The sequence below is a fragment of the Ambystoma mexicanum genome, chromosome 4q, assembly GCF_040938575.1.
Source record: "Ambystoma mexicanum isolate Mex_15411 chromosome 4q, UKY_AmexF1_1, whole genome shotgun sequence".
Classification (NCBI taxonomy): domain Eukaryota; kingdom Metazoa; phylum Chordata; class Amphibia; order Caudata; family Ambystomatidae; genus Ambystoma; species Ambystoma mexicanum.
Genome location: NC_090928.1, coordinates 1,272,982,405 through 1,272,995,433, shown reverse-complemented (window position 1 = coordinate 1,272,995,433; position 13,029 = coordinate 1,272,982,405). Strand labels below are relative to the sequence as shown.

Sequence of the window (13,029 nt, the reverse complement as noted above, 5' to 3'; positions counted from 1 at the left end):
CCTTGAAAATCGGGAGCGACGCTCCAACATCCGCATAATCGGTCTGGAAGAAGAGCGAGGAGAGACACAGTCAAGCCTGGAGAGCACGGTGAAATCCCTAATCTTGTCTCTCTATGATGAATCCGCCCCCCCGACCCTCGAGTTCGACAGGGTGCACAGGGCAGGGGGCTCAGCCAGAGGCCCTCGATCGGTCCTAATCAAATGTCATTACTATATGCAAAGGCAGGACATCCTACAAAAAGCAAGAACGAAGGACACGATCAATTTCCGTGGCTCAACAGTCAAGATATACCAAGACCTCTCAGCGATGACCCTCGCAAAAAGAAGAGGGTGTCGTCCCCTCACGATCTGGCTCCGAGAGAAAGGCGTTAAGTACCGATGGGGCCACCCATTCTCCCTCACATTTGAGTTCGACAGCGAAGAATACAGGCTTACCTCGGTGGAAGAGGCGGAACGAGCTCGTCGCCACCTACAAGGTCCAGCAAGAGACTCAGACGCAGAGGGCCGAAGGGAACCAAAGGGCCCGCGCCGAGATCCAACTGAAAAGCCCTCGTGCGCAACAGAAATGGAAATTCAAACGTTTGAACACTCCTTGAACTGCCTACACTGCACCTTGTGTCTGTACACTGTTTAGGGGCTCTAACCCGGGCCGAAATGGTCGCCATGAAGCTCCATGGAAGTTTTTCTTTTTTTTTTTTTTCCCTCTTTAAAGTTTGTTTGCCTAGACGGGCTTAGGGGCTGGGAGACACTCTAGGACTATGTCCACCATTACGGTCTCCTATGCATTCTGTCCCTGCACAAAGATCAAAGTTACACCCAGGGCTTGAAGAGGGGTTCTCCTAAAGTGGCTCTCTTTGAACGAGGGCGTCTCCTTTCTTTTTTCTTTACTCTCTTCCCTTTCTGTGGGGTGAGGATGTCCCGTATAGCACTCCACACTAGGGAAGGGACGGGGGGGATCCAATTAACCACTCGACAAAGCAAGCTCGTGAAGCACAAAGAACCAACTCAAAAGTACCACAACACAAGGCAGTTATTCACTAACTCTAATATGGAACAAAGGGGTCAAGCAAGCCACAATACGAAAAATGCTATCCAAACCCTAGAATATGGCTAACTCACAGGGCATAGTCTTCGGCTCCCTCAATGTCAAAGGCTTAAATTCCCCGCAAAAGAGATCAATGCTAGCGAGACAGTTCGCGCAATCCAAACTAGATGTTCTCTTCATACAAGAAACAAAATATATTAAAGGTGGGGAAAGAAAGATCCTAGGGAGAGACATAGGGGAAGCATTCTGGGCATCTGGACCGGAGAAGAAGGGGGGTGTGGGCATTTTGCTGCGTAGGTCCCTGGGAATGCAGGTTCTTCAAACACACAGAGACACGCACGGGAGATATGTCGCACTCAACGGGACACTGAGAACACGTACCATCACACTGTGCGCAGTCTACGCCCCCAACCAGGGGCAAGCGAGCTTCACTGACACCCTGTTCGATTTCATTGAGGAATGGAGGGAGGGTTCACTAATTTGTGGGGGTGACTTTAACGTAGCTATAGATCGTGAATGCGACTGGTACTCAGCTCGACCAAATTCCCTACCCCCAAGCACGCTACAGGGCGACAGATTTGCAAGTCAGCTCAGGGAACATCACTTAATAGATACCTGGCGTGTAACTCACCCAGGGGAAAAAGCCTTTACTTTTTATTCTCCACCACACCACTCCTTCTCCAGGATTGATTACCTACTACTGGGGGCGGAAAACGAGGGTGACATCTTAAGTACATCCATCCAAATAGTAGCCTGGTCAGACCATGACCTGTGCGGCCTAGAATTAGACCTGGGCCCACTCCCAGCCCTGGACCGCCGGTGGCGATGTAACGACCTGTTATGCAGAGACCCAATTTTCAAGGACTTCCTTTCGAAGCCATCACAGAATACTTTGACATCAACGACACTGACGGTATGTCACTGAACACAGTGTGGGAAGCAGGTAAAGCCACATTAAGGGGCATTCTTATATCAGAGGGGGCGGCCAAAAAAAGACTCCGGCTACTCAAGGGAAAAAACTTAAGGAAGAGATCACTCGACTGGAACGCTCCCTTAGGGAGCTCCACACTAGCGATATTGATACAGAAATGAGAATTAGGAAAATGAGAGAGGAACTAAAAGATATATGGAAAGGCAAAGCCCTCACTCAGATTAAATACCTCAAACAGAAGTTCTTTGAAAAGGGGGACAAAGCGCACCCATGCTAGCGAACAGACTCCGCAAACAGAGGGCAGATAGAGCAGTCCACAAAGTAAACGATGAACAAGGCATCCCACTCACAAATCCCCAAGACATAGTGTCTCGCTTCTCCAATTTTTATGCAGATCTATACGCTGCTGAGACTGATGGCACCTCCCCCGACATCAAAGAATACCTAACCAATATGTCACGCCCACCCATCACGGAAGAACATCTGGAAATGCTAAATGCCCCAATCTCGGCAACAGAGGTGCAGGGAGCGATCTCAGCCCTCAAGGTTGGCTCAGCCCCGGGACAGGATGGTTTCACGCCAGCCTTTTATAAGAGAAACGCCGGCACACTTGCGCCATTCCTCGCCAAACTATTTACTTCCATCTTAGAATCGGGTCGAGCTCCCGACTCCTTCACTGAATCTTTTATCATAGTAATCCCCAAAGAAGGTAAAGACCCCATAGAGTGTTCATCATACCGGCCAATTTCTCTCATAAATGTAGATGCAAAAATTTACTCCAGCATATTGGCCGCCCGCCTCGCCCAGATTCTCCCGCAACAAATCCACACTGACCAGGTAGGGTACGTAAGAGGCCGGCAAGGGGCAGATAACGTTAGAAAAACCCTAGACCTCATGGCAACTCTCCGAGAGGCCGGCGAGGACCCCCTCTTGTTATCAGTAGACGCCGAAAAGGCTTTCGACCGTGTAGAGTGGTCCTTCTTGAGAGCTGTTCTAGAGTGGGTGGGGTTGGGAGCTGCATGGACACAAGGAGCGAAAGCACTATACCGATCTGCCCGGGCCAAAGTATCGATCAATGGTATCTCATCGCGAACCTTCAACCTTACTCGAGGTACAAGACAAGGCTGTCCGCTCTCCCCTCTCATTTATGCCCTGGTCATTGAACCCTTCGCCCAAGCCATCAGGTCCAACCCGAGCATCAGAGGAATCCCGCGAGGCGGCAGGGAGTACAAACTGGCGATGTTTGCCGACGATATCCTCTTATACCTGACCGAACCCTCTACTTCTATCCCCGCTTTTTTCCAAGAGTTGTCGCGATACGGTCCCCTATCAGGCTTTCGGGTCAACCTACAAAAAACCATAGCTGTCCCCTTGAAAGACAATACTGACCTAGCACTACGTTTAAAGACAGATTGGGATTTCAAGGTGCAAACCGACTTAGTCCGCTACCTAGGGATTAATATAACGGTCTCCCTGTCTGACCTTTTCGAAGCCAACTACACACCACTGTGGGTAGCCCTCCAAAATGACATCTCCAGATGGCGCAAACTCTCCATGTCATGGGCGGCGCGTTTTACTGCCATCAAAATGAACATTCTCCCACGATTCCTATTTTTATTTCAGTCCCTCCCAGTCATTGTTCCCGACTCCTTCTTAGTAGAGGTAAAGCGCATACTATTAAGATTTCTATGGGCAGACAAACGAGCAAGGATCCCATATTCCACACTGATCCAACCTAAAGAGATGGGGGGGCATGAGCTTTCCAGACCTGGGAGAATATTATAGAGCGTCACAACTCCGCATACTCCCAGATCATCTGTGGGAAAACCCAGAGAAACAGTGGGTGGCAATAGAGAACGACATCTTTGATCCGGTCACCCTGGGAGAGTGGTTGTGGGTCCCAAGATCAGCCATGACACAAAGGATTAAACAGCACCCCATTCTGAAGGTATTATGGTCTCTCTGGCGTCCATCCCGGGCCATGCAGGGAATCACAACATGGCCCTCTCCTTTGAGTTGCATCTGGTCCCCACCTATTCAAAACTCACTGAGAGCAGTCCAGCAGTCACAGTCATGGTACGAAGCGGGTCTAAGTCGGGCGGGACAGCTTTGGAAAAATGAGGTGTTTACAACCCGGGAGGAATTACAGGCTGACTTGCAGGGCACAAGTGTTTCCCCTTTGTCCTTCCTCCAGTTGCGAAGTGCCATGCACGACCCAAGGTGGGGCAATTCGTTAAAGCGCCCTTTGACACCATTCGAGCAAATCTTAAGCTCCCCCCAAGCATCGAGAGGTCTCATATCAAAGTTGTACAGAGCACTAGTCACGAGGGGTCACAGTCCACGCCCACCTTCAGAAGTGAAATGGGAAACCGACCTATCCATAGAAACCCAAGGGGAGGTATGGAAAGGAATATATAGAGCGGTATGGTCATCATCGGTCTCCATGCAATACAAAATGCACAATGTGCGATTACTGATGAGATGGCACTACACACCCCTTCGCCTATCCAAAATGTTCCCCGGGACATCTCCCTACTGCTGGAGGGGTTGCGGAGAGCAATGTGACTACTGGCACCAATGGTGGGGTTGTGACAGAGTCCAGGTGTACTGGCGGGAAGTGCTGGGCTGGATTCGAGACATAGATGGGGTCCTCAGAAACCCAACGCCCACACTAGTTTTGTTTGGAGTTGAGTCGGAAGATGATGAAACATCCGAATCTTTAATGTACCTGCCACGCAATCTTCTATTAGCAGCCCGAGTGTGCCTGACCATAAAATGGAAATCGATGGTCCTACCATCAAAGAGAGAATGGTTAATAAAGGCCCACGCAATATACGAAATGGAAAGCCTAACGGCAGCGATAAATGAATCTCGCAGAAATATCGAAATGATTTGGTTGCCCTTTCTAGAATACTACACGACATATTGGGAGCCCACAGACTAAGAACACTTGCTTACCATCTCAGCCAACCAAAGGAATCAGGGCATCGCCCTATGCCACCGGACGATTGCCTACCCCAAGCCCTGTAGGGGCTTCTTCCTTTCTTTCAGTAGCAACTTGCAGAGCCCATGCAATGCTGTAATGCCTAAAGTGGTGGTGAACTTTTATTTAGAGTGGTGTACAAAGCGACCGTGTCGAGTGGAGGGGGGGTGGGGGGAGTTCGTGGAGGGGGAGGGTGGGGAATCAGAAACACAAGACTAAAGTTCATCATTGCTTTGCACTTCTCCCCTCTTTATGTTTCCTATATATATGTAACATGAAAATAATACAAGGGATTTTTGTTGAAGTAACCAATATTGCTATTGTCTTGTTGTTGAAAATGCAAATAAAAACATATTTAAAAAAAAAAAAATCCATGGACCATCACAGATAAATACTAACATTATAGTTCTTTGTCCAGAGTTTACTGAACCCCTTGTGGGTACAGAAATGTTTTCCAAGGGGCAGATAAGTACCTCCAGAGTGAATTTAGGAGAGTTCCAGTACAGGTTGAAAGTTCCATAAGAATCAATTGGATTACAGTTAATGGGCCATCCGCTGTAATGGAGGTAAGTAATTTCTACCCCACAGGTGGCGATTATTAAAATTGATTTCTAGGCTCTGGCCTGGTGGACAGATTTTAGGAGGCCACCCTAGTAATAGTGAACAGGGGAAACTCAGAGATGTTAGCCAAACCCAATCCAGGTAAGCATGGTGAGTGATCAAGGCTATTCAATTTACTGCATGCATTCTCCCTCAGATTCCTCATCAGATAGATATCCATTCCAGCGTCAGCAGGGAGAATAATAAGACTCGACTCCACGTGAGCGCATATTCGGAGGTCTCTTACTGGTACCCCTCTCCTGAACAAAGAGACAGTATTGAGCTAAAAGGGGAAACAAAATACCAGTACCAAGAGGCCATAGGGAAGGCCAACGTGAGGTGTCAAGGTGGTCATACATGGGTCACAAAAAAACCCTTGTACAATCGAAAGTCCTTGACATGTTGCAAAAGAGTTTGACAATTGTAGAATTGTGAACCCGATTGAGGGAATTCGTGAATCAGGCATTTACGCCCTGCAGAGGGGAACGCTGTGCGAACTGGTTATTGTGAATGAATACTCCCTTGCCATAGGGTAACAAAGTGACCCTGTGAGACTTGATCGCCCTTCAGAAGTCTTTGTTTAAAGTTGACAAGTGCTGTGGAAGGTCTGAGCCCGGATGAGGGGGACCTAACTAAAAGGTAGTTGTTTAAAAAGACATTGAGACTCTTGAATATTACAAATAAGGAAATTGTGAATAAAAGGCGATAGTGAACCCGACTGAGGGACATCAAGAGAAAAGTTGTGAAGAAGCTAAGTGTACAACATTGTGACAAGTATGAACCTGACTGAGGGATGACCACAGTGAATGGTTGGTCTGAGCCCGATTGAGGGATGCTAATCACTGAGAGGAGGATCAGAGCCCGGTTGAGGGGGATCCAAGGGTGAAGAGCAATCACTCTACATGAAGGTTACCAGAAATAACTTTCATTTTGTTGTTTTGGAATATCAGTACCTCTGAAGCAAGAGACTTTGCATGAGAAGAGACCTGGGTACAGAAGGCCCTGATATAGAAAAAAGGAACTGTGAGCTCATGCCAGAGAAGCTCAGGATTGCTATTCTCAAGAGTCCCACCTTGTCCCGTGCTAAAAACGTGGGTAAGGGAGACCTCGGCCATAACATCCTGACTTATCATTTTGTGAACACTTCTTTATTCTCTTGTGAACATTATCCCACACTATTTTGTAGCATAGCGTTAAGGATTGGCAATAGGTTTTCTTACTATAGGCACTTTTTATTTGACTACACTCCACTAGGACTGTATTCGTATTATTTGAAAGTCGTAGCTTGCTCCCATCTTAGATTTAGGTTTAGATTAGGCGTTTATCTCACCTACTTTACGGTTTAATAAACACCCTTGAACTCTGATCACTGTCTGTCTTGGTTTGATACCATGCCTTTCTTACACTTGCCAGACGCTGCAGTCGGGCCTGGACAGACTGCGTGGGCAGGGAAATTGGGTTGTCTACTGTGCTGAGAAAGTAAGCCTAACTGCCCAAGTCTGGGTTCTCGCCAAATGTCCAAGCTAAACTACTTGACATAGCTTCTGATGGCGAGCACCTGTTCTTCCCAAAGGCCGATGGGGGGTCTTTGGAGAAATTCAAGGTCTCAAAACGAGCTTTGGGGGAACCCGGTCAGAAGAGCGGCGATCGCAGAATCCGCACCTCAGATACCAGAAGTAAGTGTAGAGTAATCTGGCAGCGCAGCCGTGACACAAGGCGGAGGGAAGCACAGAGAACCACAAGTTGCTGTGGGCCGTGGCATGTGGACAGGCAGAGGCAAAGAGAAAACAGCAGCGAGACCGGAGTCGACGCAACGGTAGTGTGGATGCTGGCGAAAGGCAACACCACTGGAAGTGGGGAGGAAGACCAGATGTGGGAGTGGTGAATGCTTAGTTGTTCCTGGGATGCCGAAGGAGAGGGGCAGAGCAACCTGAAATGGAGGTCATGACTCCTGACAGGGAGGAACATAGAGAGCAGTGAGGTGCTGAGGTCCGCAGCCGTGACTTGTGGACAGGCAGAATCGAGGAATCAGCAGCAGGGTGTTGGCCATCCTACATCACAGCTGTCTTCTGCTACACAGCTTGGGGTCCTTCCTCAACTTCAAGAAGTCCCATTTCACAGCTTCCCAGTCACTCCAGTTCATAGGGGTGGTTATAGACACACCCTCATGCAGGGCATTCCCTTGCTAAGAGTGAGTGGCAAACATCTTGCATGTATTACAAGTCTTTCAAATACACTGTTGTGTCTCAGTCTCTGCCTTGCTGCATCTTCTGGGCGTCATGGCATCCTGCATCTTCGTGGTGCCGAGTCCTGGTTGCGCATGGGTTCACTCTAGTGGTGGCTTCTTTGTCAGTGATGTGAGTTTCAGGGTGACAGGTCAGCCCTATTGAAGGTCTTGACTAGTGTCCCTTTGCACTCGTGGTCTCATTTGACAGTTGTCAAGGATGCCTCCTTGAACTGTTGAAACACTCACTTGAGCAGCCTGCGGTTCCCTGTCAAGGCAACGATACACATCAATCTACTGGAACTGCCAGTCATCAGTCACTGAGCAGAGATGCATGGGGCCCCCTGTGGCTGAGAAGGGTTCCCAAGACTTGGTGGGCAATGCAGCTGATCCTCCAGTGCCTTGACTCATCTCAACCCTAATGGGTTGATTGATTGATTGATATTGATTGATATTTTATTTTGCATGGGAGAAGGGGGAGGGGAAAAGTGCATGGAAGGGGGGACAGGTGGAAAGTGCGAAGCAGAGGAGAAACAGATAAATAACAATAAATAAATAATAAAGGCAACAACCAGTGGTAATGCAGCCAGCAATTTGCAAGTGCAAGTGCTAGGTTTAAGGCATCAGACAGGGTAGGTCTGATAAGTGCAGGAAGAAAAAGGGGGGGCTGTATGGGTACAGATACAGACCCCAGTGCAAGGGGTGGCCCAGAGGCGATGCGGGAGGGTGGCAGGATGAACAGGTACCTGGGCCCAAAAGAGAGATGGTGGCCAGGGGCACGGTGCCAAGAGAGAACAGATCAGCAGGGGAGAGGGGGAGCGAAGGCAGAAGAAAAGAGGAAGGTCTTGAGGTGCTTCCGGAACCGGAGATGGTTCTCCTCAAGTTTTAGAGTGGCAGGGAGGCTGTTGTGTAATGTTTCTCATGGGTCATGTCATTAAACAGTTTATCAAATACACTACTGTCTTAATCCCCCCACATGCACACCAAGACCAGTTTAGCAGCCCTTTCTGGCAGCCAAACTAGTATCTTTTGAGTGCACTCAAAATCCTACCCCAATGCGTGTGCAGGTATGAACCATCAACATTTAGGAGACAAAGCATTCGCTCTCCTACCCATCATATGTACCCTTATAGAAAAACCTGCAAAGTGCCTTAAATCCCAACAGTCTCAACCTAGCACTAATGGCGATTTCCCAGGGATAATAAAAAGCTTCTGACCAATCATCTTTCTCTAGTACTCCCCACAACCTTTAAATCGAATTGGACCAACACTCTCAAGAACATACAAAGCTTCCAACCCGTAATCTTTTTCTATGACCTCTTCCGACTTAAATGGAATCGGACCAATATTCTCGAGGACATGCAACGAGCCGGCACATGTTGCATCAGCCTAGGAGGATAGGAGATTGGACTCATTTGGATTTGTCTCCTTGTGCCCTTCAAATGAAAGCGGAACAGCAAGAACCCTTCACCAACAGGGATACCAATCAAATACTCCTCAACAACAACATACACATTTGCCTTTGTGAACCTCGCCTTCATTATTTGCACTTCATTATTACAATCCTTGGTTGTATCTTGTCTCCTTTTTATTGCTTAACATGTTTCTCACTTTTTTCAAAACTTTTTAGTAAGTAGTACCCCCATCAAATTACTGTTGACATACTGTTCCATACTTAATTGTTCAATTTTGATATTCCACATGTGCACACTGTAATTACCACTAGCATTAATGGGTTGTGTAATGTTTCTCAATCTGATTAAAATGCTTACTACTAAAAAAGCTTCTCTTTCACTTAACCATTTCCTTTTCTCCCACTAACCTACTGCAATCCTCCCCTCTCTCCATGTCTTACACTACACACACCCTCAACCTTTTCAAATGGCAGTAAGCTGCCTACAAACATATCACATTACCAAAGCCATGCCACCGCCACTTCTATAGTCCTGTCGCACAATCCGGCAGTAGTGCCTAGGTAGGTCCTTTCAGCACTGATATCACCTGATCAATCTGGGGCACTCCATCATAGATGAAGCACACACACGTGTCTCTGCCACTATGCACCTAGAATAGCGACGGCCGTCCTAACTCGGGCTCTTCCAGAAAGCACTAATCAACACCAAAGTATTTGCACCTGCTATCCCCTTTACCCCACTAACATCCCCACCACCCATCCCCCTTTTCTTGCAGGGCTACATGCAGCGAGGTGGCAGAAACTACAGACATGCATTATACAAGAACATAACATATTGCATGAGTGACAGAAACAGCACTAGCCCGTCTGCAGGCTGTTAAAATGGATTTCTAGAATCTGGTCTGGTGGACAGATTTTAGGACGCCCCCGTAGCTATAGTGAACACAGGAATTCTGCGAGGTTAGCAAAAACCCAATCAAGGTAAGCGTAGAGAGCAGTCAAGGCTATTCTCAGGAGAGTTGTGAGTGGATTCAGGGGTCCACAATGAGTTCACACAGTGAAGTACACAATCATTTGATTTAGACAGACAGGTAAGTACAAAAATAGTATATTTATTCTAGGCCCAAAACACACACTAGGAAATGTAACAAGCAGGTGATATATTATACAACAATCAATTATAAACATATATATAGGCACCTTTAGGTACTTAAGAATGCATTCAATAACCTATTCAACCAAAAGAAGGTAATTAGTGATGCAGTAGAATGGAATGAAACCAAGTCACAAGAAATATACCCTAACTTTGTAAGTCCAATCCAATGATGAGTGGGGCCTTGTACAGAAAAGTCACAAAGCTTCTTCTTAGAAAAAGGGTCTGATATAGGAAGAGTTCTTGTGTTGGTGAAATGTTCCAGAAGATATTCAACAAAGTTACTGGTAGGTAGAATTATATTCCTATCTTTCAGATACAATGACCCCCTTGATTCCGATTTTCCCAGATGACTGCATAGGTTGACTGGGGTTTGCTGGAGGTAGGTTTTTCTGCCGTTTGTTCCAGTGAGAGGTGCCCAGGAGCTGCCGGTGCAAGGATTCTTCCGGTTCATTCCAGGAGCAGAGTGCAACCCTTGGTAAGGAAGAAAGGCACTGATAGACGTCTTCAGGACACTTCCCCTGACGGAGGCAGGCGAGTCCCAGCGACGGCCACCACACACAGGTGATGGCTGGCGTCCTTTTAGTCATGGTTGAAGAAGGCATTCCAGAGCAAGATCCCTTGAAGCTGGGAGGCTGAAACTCACGGGAAGGTGACTTACACCAGGAGCTGGCGACTACCAAAGTTCTGGCAACAAACATGGCTGGATCCTCCAATGCGTCAGGTCGGGTTGGTCCCACCACTCCAAGGGTTAAAGCATCCCTCAGGGCCGTCGCAGATCAGGTAGTCCAGCAGGGCTTTACCAGGCCTAATGCAGGAAGGGATGGCAAGCTTCTTTGGGGTTCATCAACAGATCTTCAGTCGACTGCTCTTTTACACAGGATACTTGGCTCCAACGCTATTGTGATGAAATGGCAGCGGAGTTCTCTTCCTATCCAAGATTCTGCCTGGAAGCAAGTACAAGCCCACCAATGGTAAGGATCTGCATCATTCAAACAGCCAGCAGCGGTCCAATCGGGGACTACTGTGGGTTTTATTCATGCAACACACCTAGAGTCTCAGGCACCATAGATGTGGAATGGGACCAGACAGTCCCACCCCCTTTCTGGGCCACACACATACACACAAAGGCATCACTAGCCCGTGAAAGCAGCATCTTTCCCAGGCAAGTGCTAGACCTTATATGGGATTTCCTGACAGAGCAAGGCAGGAAGAAGGTGAAACAACAATATGGCCAAAGAACGAGCGGAAATCTTGTGGCATGGCCATTTTAGGGCACTAGCCACGTTCCGTAGCCCTACGTGGTAAACGCGAATGTGCACACTAGAAATAACGTACAAATATAACTGCTGCCGGCAGCTTGTCTTTAGATACATATAAAAGTAACCACCAAGAATCCCAGGTGTTAAAGGCTAGAGTGATACAAAAGTATTCCACTGCATTGCATTGCGTTGTAAAATGGTATGTGCAATGTTAAAAAGCTACCTAAAAGCTAAAAAGACAAAAAGGAAACATAGTTTGCCAGTACTGGTAGTCTGAAGAACTGATCAATTTCCCCATAACAAAATGACCAAAAGGTTAAGATTGAAGCTGAAGTCTTCACTTGCTTGTAAAATGTCAGGGCAGGTTCAAAAACAAAAGCAAAATGTTTGGGGGTCCATAGAACTATGGAGGGAAAGTTGCCAAAGAGAAATCTTTCCTAACACAGGACATCCCTTCCCTATCCTTGGTGCTCACGCGAGTCCCCAGCTTTTGAGATGTAAAGTTCTTTTGTCAATCTGGAGGGCCAGATTGATCCCATAAGCATGCACCTTTGTGTAGTATCTGGCCGTTCTCCTCCAACCACAGGGCACTGGAAGGCAGCAGTTTACCCAGAGCGGGAAACTTGTTCATGGCATATATACTCTGCAGGTCAGACTATATCACTAACCAGCATCATGCACCCTCGTTCACGCCATGTAGCCAATAATTGCACTTTTCAGTATGAAGGCCTTATGATACCTCTCAAGGGCTCAAGGACTGGGCGCCCAAATCCACCTTTCGTTACAGTTCTTCTCAGTACATGCATTGCTGCTCTTGGAATCTCCCCCCAAGCACTCCCCCCTTATATAAAAGGTATTCAGCTTTTTGTACAATTTTTAGAAATGGCATTTCTTGATTGGCAGGAGTGAAAGTAGACGTTCCGTTAATAGAGTGAACTATGACTCCTGAAGTGGGTTCATTTCTCAGACCTTCTGAGCTGTTCAATGAGGCTTTCACAATGGGCAGATCCATAGGTATGATGTCCGTTCATCGCGGGATGTTTTTTCGCGTGTTATTTTACCGCAGTATTCTTTTCGAAAAAACGAATCAACATTTTTGGGGGGGTTAAAGAAACTCTATAAATTGGGTGTGGGTGTACGGGAATATAAAAAATATTCAACAGAATCGGGGGCTTGGCGGGGTAACCCCCCCAAAATAAAAAAATTACAAATTCGATGACTTTTTCAAACATAAATCTGCGGTTAAAAAAAAACAGCGAAAAAACATCGAAAAACGATGAAATGACATGGAACCGATCCATAGAACCAAAAAAGTAACTGACAAATGTTGCACAAAAGTATCGGGTTGGCGAGTTGCAAGTGTGAAATGACATAAAAGCATGGCAAAGCTGCTGCGCCCTCTCCTGTTATTTGGGGT

The 13,029-nt window shown here is 47.1% G+C and overlaps 1 protein-coding gene across 2 annotated transcripts in view; it reads left to right on the top strand.

Annotated features, from left to right (window-relative positions):
- Positions 1-13,029, top strand: part of LOC138468364 (phosphofurin acidic cluster sorting protein 2-like) — a 1,643,699-nt gene that overhangs the window by 1,320,372 nt on the left and 310,298 nt on the right. The window lies entirely within an intron of this gene.